This window comes from Pogona vitticeps, chromosome 3 (assembly GCF_051106095.1).
Source record: "Pogona vitticeps strain Pit_001003342236 chromosome 3, PviZW2.1, whole genome shotgun sequence".
Classification (NCBI taxonomy): domain Eukaryota; kingdom Metazoa; phylum Chordata; class Lepidosauria; order Squamata; family Agamidae; genus Pogona; species Pogona vitticeps.
In genome coordinates this window covers 176,186,105-176,198,775 of record NC_135785.1, presented here as the reverse complement: position 1 = coordinate 176,198,775, position 12,671 = coordinate 176,186,105, and the positions used below count along the sequence as shown (strand labels likewise).

Genomic DNA, 12,671 nt, shown 5'->3' with positions numbered 1-12,671 from the left:
CCCAAAACCAACAGAAATTAAGAATGTTTAAATGTGGTTGGGCCATGTCTAGAAAATCCTTTTTCATAAGGAACATATTAAATGTTTGCTACATGAAGTGGGTCTTTAATTATGAAAATCCAAGGCTGTGATCTATATATACTTACTTGGGATTAAGTCTGAAGCTTGCTTCCTAGTGGACAAGGGCAACATTGTAGTTTTAGTTGGGTTCTAAGTTTATGATTCTCTTCATAAGTAAGAGAAATACAATCTTGCCATACTACAATCCCATTGTATAGATGGATAATTACCATATCTTACCTGGATTTTTAAAAACATACATTGTCTAATCATGCAAGCGAACAAATTCCTCTCAATGCATAAAGATGTGCTGATGCGTTTTTAGGGTTCCACATCTTCTGTGAATGCTATTGTGACTGTTACTGTGTCACAAGGGCATGGAAACAACATCAATATGTGCTTTCCGTAGCATGTGAATACATGGTTTGGGATCTTGAGATTGTAGGCCCCATATCCAAGGTGTGTAGGTACGTGTGTGTTTGTGTGTATGGATGCATGAGTGTGTGTGGACCTCTGAGACGTAGATGTATCATTAGACTGCTTTGAGAAAAGACTGTCCCCAGTTCTGATGGTGACATTGACTCCTTTGTATTTTCCGACTGTGTTTTCCCAGGCAAATTTGTAGTTGACAGCTATATGTCTTTTAAAGCAGATCCATAACTCTTCAAATAACCTGGATCATTTCCCCTCAATCTCTCTCCCTCTCTCGCTCACTCCCTTTCTCTCTCTTCCCTTCTTTCCCCTCAATCTTTCTCTGTCTCTCTTTTTAATGCCCACATCTCCACTATCAGGAACAAATATGATTTCTGATTGAACATCATTTTATTTGCCAGTTCTGTGGTCTTTTCTTATCTTGTTCCACACTTCTCAGGCTTTGTGGTTAAATTATGTATTAAGGTCAATGTCAAAACACGGAAGATCTGTAATCTACAGGGAGCTCCCTTTTATTCGTTATTACAGTGAAGGCTGCGCACAACTGTCAGGAAGCTAGGGATGTGCTCAGCATGGAGGCATGCTACGCAGCAGGGCTCTACAAAGCCTCTCTCCTTGTTCTCCCAGGACGAAACCCTTGATAGATTTAACCAGATAACCCATCTCACTTTAAAGCTCTCTTGTCTCTGCTTCAATCTGAAAGCTGTCAAGTGCACCTATATAGTAATGTCATAAATCAAACGTAAAATGTGTACACTGGAGACATAGCGAGTGTCATGTATTCACTTGTACTTTGAGATTTTCTAAAGTAAAATGGTGTCAGAAGAAAGAAGGCTAGGAGGGATGGGGTGTTTTTTTTATCCACCACTACTACTATTACTATTATTATTCCCCCTCAAAAAACAGCAGAGTGATTGAAAAGGTAGGCGCAAACTTTTTTTTTTTAATTTGGGAGGAGGACCATGGTGTTAAACATTTTTATTTGTCTTAAATTAATCAGGGACAGCTATTTTGTAAACAACAACAAAAAGTGGGAGGGTAGCAGAGGCAAGGTATCTCTCTCGAAGCATTGTGATTTAATGCAAGACTGTGTATTGATTTTACTTCTTTGGTTTTCTTCCTGACAAGCATTTGTCAACATGGATTTGTATTGGTTCCCAGGTTTGTTTATTAAAGACGCATCTTTCTTCCTCGACACTCAAAATAAAGAGGGTGCTTAAAACAAGACACCAGGCAGGGCAACACAGAAGATTTCATTGTGCTTAAGTTTTCCCTTAGCCACAAATAAAGGGAAACTTCATTCTCTATGGTTAGGAAAGTGTGCTCGGCTGCTTCATAAAAAGAGATGGTGTGTTTTTCCCCCCTAACATTGTGCTTGTAATATGGAATGGCTTTTATAACCAAATAGCTCAGAGCAAAGCTTTTTTGTTCATATTCTCTTGACTTATGGCTCTTCCAGATACAGCATCTGTTCCTCCCCAATTTCTATCTCTAGCACTGCAAACTATTGTAAAATATCTCATGCATTGGATTCTCTCAAACTTTATAATTTGGTGGAAGAGGATTTTAATTAAATTGTTAAATGTTCATATTCTTCAGTAGCAAGAAGCAAGACATACACAGGCTTTGAGCCAACTGTGGTTATGATCAAGTACCATTAGTACAGTACATAATTGATAACTTTGATTTCACTGATCTCAATGGCCCTTAGAGCCAGCTTCCAGCAGATTGCATCTGATACTGTTAACTGAAAATGATTTGCTCAGCTATCCTATGAATGTCTGGGCAGAAGTCCTTAATGGGACATATTTCTAGAAGAACCTACAGAAGATTGTGGTCTTATGGATTTACTGTTGCGTCATCATGAAGTTGCGAGAATCTATAGATAAACAATTATAAAGAAGGGGCATGGAACTTAACTTGGACCAGATGGGCGGGATATAAATCAAATCAAATCAAATCAAATCAAATCAAATCAATCAATCAATCAATCAATCAATCAATCAATCAATCAATCAATCAATCAATAAATAAATATCCTTATTGAAACATAAATTGTGAGCCATTTCGGGTTTCCTCACTGAAAGAAATGTAGCCTAGAAAGGAAATGAACAAACAGACAGACAGAGGAATAATTTGTTTTGTCTTCTTAATCATACATTTTAGGACACTGTTTACTGTACTCACTGGAAGTTACATCTACCAAATAAATACAGGATCAGACTGTGACATAAACAGACTGTTTATTCGATCAAGGAAAAATGAATAGTCTTATTGTGTTACTCTTCTGAAAAGATGGAGAAATATTCCTAGAGAAGGCATCATCTACTCTCCCCAGATAGGCTCAGGCGCAACCCCATTATACACAAATGGATCATTATAATGCCTGTCATTATACTGCATTCAGTGTGATTTCCAAAGCAGCCTCCCTAGGAAAGCAAACCAAATAACATCCATATTTCTAGCATACCATTACATCTTCCAGGTTATTCAAATGCTGCATTGCTTTGACAGCACTCCCTTCTCACCTTTTTGGCAGTGAACCATGGCAACAGGTTGGAAAAATTAACCACAAATAATCAAGAACAAAATGCCTAGGGCTATCCTCCCCCACCCCCCAGCCCAGCACATCTAAAGCTAGATAAATTCTCCATTAAGTGCTTCCCAGATGTTTAATTGTATGTTGCAAAATATGGAGTGCATCAAGCCTGATTCTGCGCTGAGCTGAGTTCAGTACTGGGAATACTGAAAAACAAAAGGTGACAGCTTTAGCTTTGGGTACCTGTTTTTATCAAGGCACATGGTAAACAGGAATGACTAATGAACATCAGTCTCTGCCCATTCCAACAAGTATATTCCTGAAATTAAGATTAAAGCCAATATACCTGACATCCACATCCAACAAATGGAAGGTTACTGTGATTCCATCGCAAATTCTGTTTCCATGCCACACTATCAAAAATGTCTGGAGAAAAGTGTTAATTTAGTGTAGACAATAGGCACTTAGCTAACTGAATGCTTATTATTAAGAATTGGAAATCTGTTCAAACACTTCCTTTACAAGGATGGTTTTGCAAAACTTTAGACATTATGATCATGGCCGCTATAACCACAATCATACAGTTTCGAGCTGGCAACGTAGAGATACAGAGTTGTTAATGACTGGGGTTGCTTTTTCATTTGTTTTTAGAACAACAAAACAAGAACATAGTGATAAGGGTCAGACACCGAAATTATTGTCCTTTTGTATGTGGCTTGCAAGGTGTCAAAAACATTATAGATGTGAAACTAGTATTTTATTTGTGGTTCCTTGAAATGTGTAACTAGAAGACCCTGGAAATGGTCAACGTAAGTTGGAATCAACTGCAAACAATTGCTATTATAGTCTCGGTTTTAATAGTATTTCACTTGATACAGTGTTTTCTTTCTAATTATTTCCTTCTTAATCTATTATTTATATTATTTTCTTAATAATTGGGAAAAATCTGAAAGACATTATGTGAAAACAGCAGTATCTCTCTTGCAAAACCTCCATTTTGCAAACATGAGTATGCACTGTTCAAATAAATTGAACCGCTATTTCTTTTTTCAGATTTGTAATATAACATCAAATGAAATAGTGATATGGAAGGACAAATAAAGCAATACAGTATTTTAAAAAGCATACTTCAAAGATCTTGACCCAGATATATAATGAGAAATACATAAAGGTGAAGCTAATTGCTTGAATAATTTCATTCTCATTTTAATTATATTTTCATTTTATTTGAAAGAAGAGAAAAGACCTCCTGGCTCAAGCCAATTCTACCTAATGAGCAGCTGATTTCTGCAAGTAGGAAGTCCACGAGTAAGACATGGAGCAACTGCCCTCTCATCTTATTGCTCCTCAGCAGTTAAGAGGCAGCAGCCTATAACTTTGAACCTGATGCTGTGCTTCTTTTTTTATGAGAAAATTGCCCCTATTCAATGCCACTGAAATGGAAACATACCATATTTTCCGTGTATAAGACTATACTTTTGCCTAAAATCTTTAGACTAAAAATTGAGGGTCATCTTATACATGGAAGTAAGTTGAGGAGAGAACAAAAACAAGTGGAGGGGAAAGCAGGGATCAAAGCTATTCTGCAGCACTTTGATCCCTTTCTCCCTGCACTTGCTTTCCCCAATTAGATTTCTTAATTTTGGATTAGAAAAGTGGGGGGCTGTCTTATACATGGGGCGTCTTATACATGGAAAAATACAGTATCTCAGCATTGTCAAAGAAAAACATAACAAGCTGGGACAGCACCAAAGAATTCACTGCCTAAGGTGGTGCCCCCCCCCAGGACAAGGTGCTCAATATCAAGACCAGTAATTTTTGGCATTTGGGACAGAAGATCCTACAAAGACCCTTCTATCATTCCTTGGCAATGAAGGCACAATAATCTTTGAAAATAACAAATAACTCCTGTCCTCTGAAGATGCCGGCCACAGAGACTGGCAAAACATTGGGAAGAAAAACCTTTGGAACACGGCCAAACAACCTGGAAAACCTACAGCAACCATTGGATCCCGGCCATGAAAGCCTTCCGAAATACAACAATTTGTTTTCTTTATGAAACCAAAAACCAGCTGCTTGAAAATCATCACCCCTTGACAGACAGGATGTTATTTCTAATGGTGCTATGACTACCCAAGAAATCCACTGCACTGTGCCCTATTGCACACTGTACTGTTGCTACAGGAAGGTCAAGGAAATGCTCTGTGGTTCTCTCTAGTGGCTTCTTCTGACATTGCACTTTACAAATATTTACAAAAAGACAAAATGATACATCCCTTGTCATTTAGGATTGATACAAGAATGTCAGAAAACCTTTAAAAATCCTGTCAAAATGCCTCTAAAAACACTTTAAATTACCTTTTAAAAGTAACTTTTCCACATAACTAGAAAACATTACTCATTGGACCTAAAAAGAAATTATGTCATGCTGTCCTGCTTGTTAGATTACTTTTACTGCAACTGTTAAGTACTTGTTACAATACTCATTACTCAAAAAGAAACAAGCTATAGATAACTATGTTACTTGTAACTAGTTGGCTTGAGATGAAATGGTAGGGCCTGTCCCCAAAATAAGGGAAAGCTAATAAAACAGTTCTAAAACCAAGCCTCTGCTCAGTTTCCGTACCACCACCAAACATCAATATTTGATGGGAGATGTCTTTAAGATCTTAGAGTCCTGTTTTTATCAACAACAGGAGAAAGAAATATACTCTGAGAAAATCGTGCCACATTATTATCCACCCACCATGCTTTCTTCTTTAAGTTTCAGATACTTACTTTAGTAGTAATTGTAAAGAATTGGCCTGGCAATATTATCCATTTTCAGAAGATGACTGCAGACAGCATGTTGGCTTAGGTTTTGCTTCGGTGCATAGTTTTAGATTCTTAGGACACAGAAGTGTCGGCTTCACTGCTACTCTGCTTTGCATATCTACTTGTGCTTAACAACTGATAAGCCATGGTGCATCTGAAGCAAATTCCATTTAAAGAACCTAGAAAATATATCTTCTGACGACTGGGCCTAATTAACGCCTTCACCATGACCTCTACATCTAGCCCATGTCAAAAATATTACAGCTGAGTTGATTCAACACGAACTCGAGATCAGGCAAGACCTGGTATTAATGAATACTAATGAAGAGTAATTACTGGAACTCTTAACGCTGAAACCCATAGCAGAAGCATTTGATAATTGGATTAATACAATCACTTGCAGAAGTTTACACTATGAAAACTTGTATATCAAAAGCAAGAAGAACTGTAGCTCACACAATAAAGTGTGTATTTATCCCCATGTCCACTGTTCTTTCTTGCCTCGTGGCCCAGAGGAAATTCTACGTACAAGCAAGTATTCAGTAACACAACTTCACTGGTAAGTGATTTGTGTCACTACTATTCTGGATCCTGCCCTTTATAAAGCACACGTGAATGTGTTTAAACTAGGTACCAAATGAGCTGGAACACAAATGATTCTGTGGCCTTTTATAGTACAGTTACCTAGTTCAAAAAGGGAGAAGGAAAGGTTTCTGTTCTTTATGGTGACTCAATAGGTCTCCAGTATTCAGGAATGCTGTTGAGCTTGGAGCCTTTCCTAGCCTACACAGACAAGTCCATTATCTCAAGCATCTTGCAGTGTGAAACAGACCATGAGGAAATCAACAGAAAGAGGGAGGGAAAGCAAAAGAGAGAGAGAGTGAGAGTGTGTATCTTCCAACGAGTGAGTTAAAGTTTATTTTATTTATTTATTTATTTATTTATTGGACTTATATACCGCCCCATAGCGCTACAAGCACTCTCCGGGCGGTTTACAATTTAATTATACAGGCTACACATTGCCCCCCCCCCCAGTGAGCTGGGTACTCATTTTACCGACCTCGGAAGGATGGAAGGCTGAGTCAACCTTGATCCGGCTACCTGGGATTTGAACCCCAGGTCATGAGCACAGTTTTAGCTGCAGTACAGCGTTTTAACCACTGCGCCACGAGGCTCTTTATGCTATCATAAAGTTTATGCTATCATACCTAGAGACAAAGAAATCTGAGAATGTTAGTAAATTCATTAAAACCAAATTCAAATGAAACTACAGTATCTGTTGACTGTGGTGGACAAATTCAATAGGTACAGTTGTTCCCAGCACAGAGGAAGCCATTTGTACTAGCCTACTATAGATACTGTATGTTACTGCATCAAAGCACCTCAGCAATAGCTGCAAATTAGCTGCAGCAAATTCTGTAAACCTTATGCAGACCCTAATAGGATTCCAGCGACTAACATTACTAGGTGCCATGATAGGTTTCAAAAATAACATCTTCATCATCTTGTTACTGTATGCCTTCAAACTGGAATTAATATTGGTTGTGAGGAAATACTTCTAGGTTCCAAGGAAAAGTATCCTTGGTAGCCCAATCCAACTTCCAAAAGTTCTACAAACTGGCTACTATATGCTGTTATTTATTTGATTAGAACCTAGTGCCCAGAATCCTATTCGTATTCACTGTATGTAAGTTTTGCATAACTTGCTAATTGCAACTACGGTGATGGGGTGCTGGGATGGATCTCAGTCACGTACCTGGTCATGTGACTGTGCAACCAAGAGGCACCCCAGCACAAATTTTAAACAACTACCAATAGAAGTCCAATCAATATGTCCCTTTAAGATTATGTCTTCTCTCCATGTAAAGGCATGCCCTTCCATTTGTTTGTTTGTTTAGGATTAGCATGGGCTACCATTTCTTTCTAAACACGATGCACTGATGATCTTTCAAGTTATCTGCTGAGATCCCTTTGGCTCTACTGTTTACAAAAAGCAGGTGTTCATTTTTCTTTAGAACAGAATTTTAATTAAGTATTGTTTAATCAAGCATTGTTCTTCTTCTCTTTCCTTCTTTCTTTTAGTCCAAGAGTAATTGAGCAATCAATTTAATTAAGGTACCTCAGTCCAAACAGAGTTTATTTCTGGAAAACATCTTCAGACTCTTTAATCAGTGACTGCAAGGCTAAAGAAACAAGTTTGGCGTTTCTCTCGGTTTTTCTTTATTCATTTACACAGACCATGTTCTCATATCAGATAATAAAAGAACCATTAAGCTCAAGTGCTCCTGCAACTGGCAAATTGTGACACAAAGTTTTCAGAATCAAAAGTACTACGATCGACACAGAATAAATATTTCTCTAGATAGTATGATCAATCAGGTCTCCCAATAACCTAATATAAGGGAGTATCATATAGCCACCAAACACAATAAAATTAATGCAATTGGAGATGGGCAACATATGGGTCTTGCATCTAATCCATGTCTTTTCAAGTCTCTCAGCTATGCTACATCTGTTGATCAATATTCTGCAGTTGTAAACTCAGCCTGTTGCAAGCCCCACAGAATTGATATCATCAGGGATTCACAGTTCGTTTGGAGAGACTGTCTGCAGACACAGAAAATCAATCCCTGTCCAGAAACCGTTGCTAAACTACATAGGCATTCATTTAATACAGTTTAAATATCTTCCCAGTGCTGGCAGGGCCAGTCCTGTTAGTGGGCAGAGTGAGACAGCCACCTCAGGTGGCAGGTGTGAAGAAGCAGGGAACTGTCCCTGTTCGAGTTGGACTAAGCTAAGCATTCCATGAAGCTCACCTGCACTCTCTAAGGTAGCCTGCTGCCCTGAAGCAGAATGGAAAGTGTGTTCCTTTTGACAGTATTGAAGTAAGATTTCAAAGTCCAGTTGCCATCAGACAAATCACAGTCAAAACATGAATGCAAACATAAGTAATGCATCCATTTCAGACATTCAGTTAGAGCCAATACATACATACGTACATACATACATACACACATACACACACACACACACACACACACACACACACACACACATTTATATTTATATTTATAGGTAAAAAGGTAAAGGTTCCCCTTGACATTTTAGTCGTCGTGTCCGACTCTAGGGGGCAGTGCTCATCCCGTTTTCAAGCCGTAGAGCCAGCGTTTGTCTGAAGACAGTTTCCGTTGCCACGTGGCCAGTGTGACTAGGGAACGCCTTTTTACTTTCCCACCGAGGTGGCACCTATTTATCTACTCGCATTTGCATGCTTTCGAACTGCTAGGTTGGCGAGGAGCTGGGACAAAGCAACAGGAGCTCACTCCGTCACGTGGATTCGATTTTACGACTGCTGGTCTTCCAAACCTGCAGCACAGGCTTCTGCGGTTTAGCCCACAGCGCCACCACGTCCCTATATATATTTATGGCATGACATATTTTGGCTCTAACTGAATGTCTGAAATGGATGCATTACTTATGTTTGCATTCATGTTTTGACTGTGATTTGTCTCTTGGCAACTGGACTTTGAATATATACAGTATATATAAGCAGTGTGAAAGGAAAGCATTAAAACCCCTTGTTTTCAAGGGTTTCTTTCTGATGAGCCCATCAGATTTGGAACCCATTGGAAAAAGTTGCATCCACTAATTTCTCACCACCAGAACAAAGTCCACCAGTGTGAGGGATTCCTCCTCTCTCCTGCACCTCTCCACAACAGAATGTGTTTCAAGTTTTGGAAGACCCTAGTTCTTGAGATTCAGAAGTTCTGGGGGGAGGAGAAGGAAAAGAAGAGAGAATCCCACTGTGGGGATTCTCAAGAACACTCAATGTAAGGTAGCACAAAAGCTTTTATGAGATGCATTCACCATTATCTCCACCATTTTGCTCTTTACAGGTCAAAGATAAATATTTGGTGTTCACATGGAATATCCCCTTGATTTGTTAGAAGCATGCTATATTATTTCAGGCCTTGGGAAGGAAAAGAAAACTGGCTATTATAGAAAATGCTAATAGTCCAAAGTAGAACTCTATATGGAGGAAGCACTAATGAATTTCAACTGTTTCCAATTATGGACTTTGACTATGAAATATTTGCTTCCAGCACAGCACAATAGCTCCAAGACTTTCATTCATAATGTCCTTTCCCTGTTTCTGCCAGGCCATTAACATTTAGTGTCTCTCGTCACATTCCCATTGCCTCCTAAATCTGCCAGGAAAGCCCATTTTATTAAGTGTGAAGGGCTGAAGGGCTGTCTTAACAATGGAGGATACCAGCAAAGATGATGGCCACACTAAGTCCCTTCTATTTTAAAAACAAATCTACCAAAGATGCGAGGTTGCAAGGACTACTGATAAATAGACCTTCAGAGGTGAGCTGTAACACAGAACATGCAACTGAAGAAGAGGTGATGGATAAATGATGAAGAGGTAAAGGAAACAAACCATGTTTTCACTAGGTTAAAAATGCCCACCATGGATAGAGTCTTATAAATATTGAAGGTAATGGTGTAAAGGACTCCCTAATTCACTAATAACATCCCCTACCTTTTAATGGGTTGTCTAGTATGATGTGGAGAAATTATTGCTCTTAAAGCTGGTAGGAGCCTCATTAAGATTAAATTATAGTTTAAAAGGGCACTGCATGTAATGCACAGGAATCTGTTTTATGACTGTGTGAATGATTTTGTTGAAGATAATTCACTGCCATATGGTAACAAAAGCACAAGGGAAAACAACTTGTGTATTCTCAGAAACACTCAAATAGATGTTTTTGTCCATAGTGCCTAACCTTCAGTCAACATGGAATGAAAGTTTTATCTTCGTAGTAATAGTAAACAATGCACACAGCACAAACTAAGAACCTTGGGCTTTCAGTATTGAAACACCAGGGCTACTAACTGTGCCAAAGAACTGGGCTGATTCTACCATTAGGCATAGTGAGACAGTTGCCATAGGTTGTAAATGCTGGGAGGGATAGCAGTAAGTTGTAAGAGTCTGTGGGCTCTGTATAACGTACCTTGTGCCCTCATCCCCCAAAGTAGTGTGCAACCCTTAGACATGATTGAGGATGCTGTATCATCACTACTGTCAAGTAAGACCTTACTACAATGTGCTTGTCCTTTACAAAGGACAGTCCTGTATTTGAAGGGCTAACTGGAAACAGCTCTCTTTTTAAAGATATCCTGTATTTTTAGGACTGTATAGTCCAGGTAAAAAAATAAACAACAAAGAAAGAGATCAGGTACCTGGAAACGGACCATCCTCTATCAACATCTAGACACCACCAAGCTCAGCAGGCACACAGATCACCTGTACATAGTCTTCCGCACCCAGGTGAGATCTAGCATAATTCTTTGTAAACTGTACTGTAAATTGGAAAAATAGGCGCTGCTTTTACACCTGTACAAATAAATCCACCATTTGATACAAATCAGTGTCCTCCATCCTCTTTTCTACATTCAGTAAAGCTACTCCTTTCTTGTTCTTTACTTTACTTTTCTTTTTTTTTTTCTAAAGTAACTTTTAAAAAGAGTAAACGCTTGGATTTCCTTAAACTATTTCCCCGTCTTCTTCCTCTGGGGCAGGTGTGAAAAGAAAAGAATTTGCACAACTGTGATTTGACAGCAAGATGTCACATAAACAAGAGTATTTGCCCTTTCTTAGGGCTTGGATACATGGCTTGGCTGGAGTGGGCTGGTGTGGGCTAAACAGGGCCGCTAGGGGGTCCAGTATGCCATTGAGTGTGATCCTCACATCCAAATGGCATACAGATCTCAAATGTTCCTGTTTGGTCCACACCAGCCTGCAGTCAATTTGCCAGCCTGAGGTCAACTTTTTAAAATTTATCACTTCCTTGGCCCTTCTATGGAGCCAAGGAAGTATTTAAACATTTAATTTGCCAATATCCTGAAGTGGTTCTCTTGTTCAGCTACTTCACAATATGGAAAATTGATGGCAGAAGGCTTGCTTTTGGTTTGTTTCCAGTCATTGCACGGGCTGGAACAAACCAAAACAGAACAATACTATCTACACCAAAAAAGAAGAAGTCCTGACAGGGGTGAGAAAGGTGTGGGTAGGAACACTTTGGGAGTGAGGGCTGATTTTTCAGCAAAGATGTTGTCTGATTGCTAGTTTTAGGAGTGAAACAGCCAATCCCTGCCATGAACCAAATAGCAGGCTAAACAGCCCAAATAATCACACACTTATCTGGGTCTTTTTTCTTGTGGAAAACATTCGTTGTTATTGTCTTATTGTCCAATGAGCCTGATTTTGAGTCAATGGAGCACAATTAAATGACTGGCTTCTCCTGTTACTAGAATGGTGTTTTCTGCAGGAAAATAGGATATTTGGCTGTCTAAACCAGTGGTTCTTAACCTTTTTGAAAGAAACGCCCCCTTGAGCCATTGAGGAAGTTATCATCGCCCCCCTCCCCGCGGTGATGATATCTTATCTTATCTTATCTTATCTTATCTTATCTTATCTTATCTTATCTTATCTTATCTTATCTTTTTATTTATTTATTTATTTATTTATTTATTTATTTATTTATTTATTTATTTATTTATTTATTTATTTATTTAAGACACTTAAATCCAATGACCCCTGAAAACAAAATTCAATTGCAAGAAAATGAAATGCCCCCAAAAAGTAACATTTAATGATTTAGTTGCAAGCGAATTTTAAGACTCAAAAAGAAATATAAAAAGGGCATAAAAACAAACCACAATGCAAGAACTAAAAATTTCAAGACGAAAACTCTGAAACTAAATTAAGATTGGAGGAAAATATATATTCATGCACATTGTAAAAAGGCTACAGCCATCT

At 38.6% G+C, this 12,671-nt stretch overlaps 1 long non-coding RNA gene across 1 annotated transcript in view; it reads right to left on the bottom strand.

The window, feature by feature from the left end:
• LOC144588149 (uncharacterized) overlaps positions 1-12,271 on the bottom strand; it is a 156,105-nt gene extending 143,834 nt beyond the window's left edge. Inside the window, exon 1 of the long non-coding RNA XR_013543518.1 lies at positions 12,208-12,271. This is a non-coding gene — a long non-coding RNA (uncharacterized LOC144588149). The remainder of the gene's footprint in view (positions 1-12,207) is intronic.
• Positions 12,272-12,671: the final 400 nt, after the last annotated feature.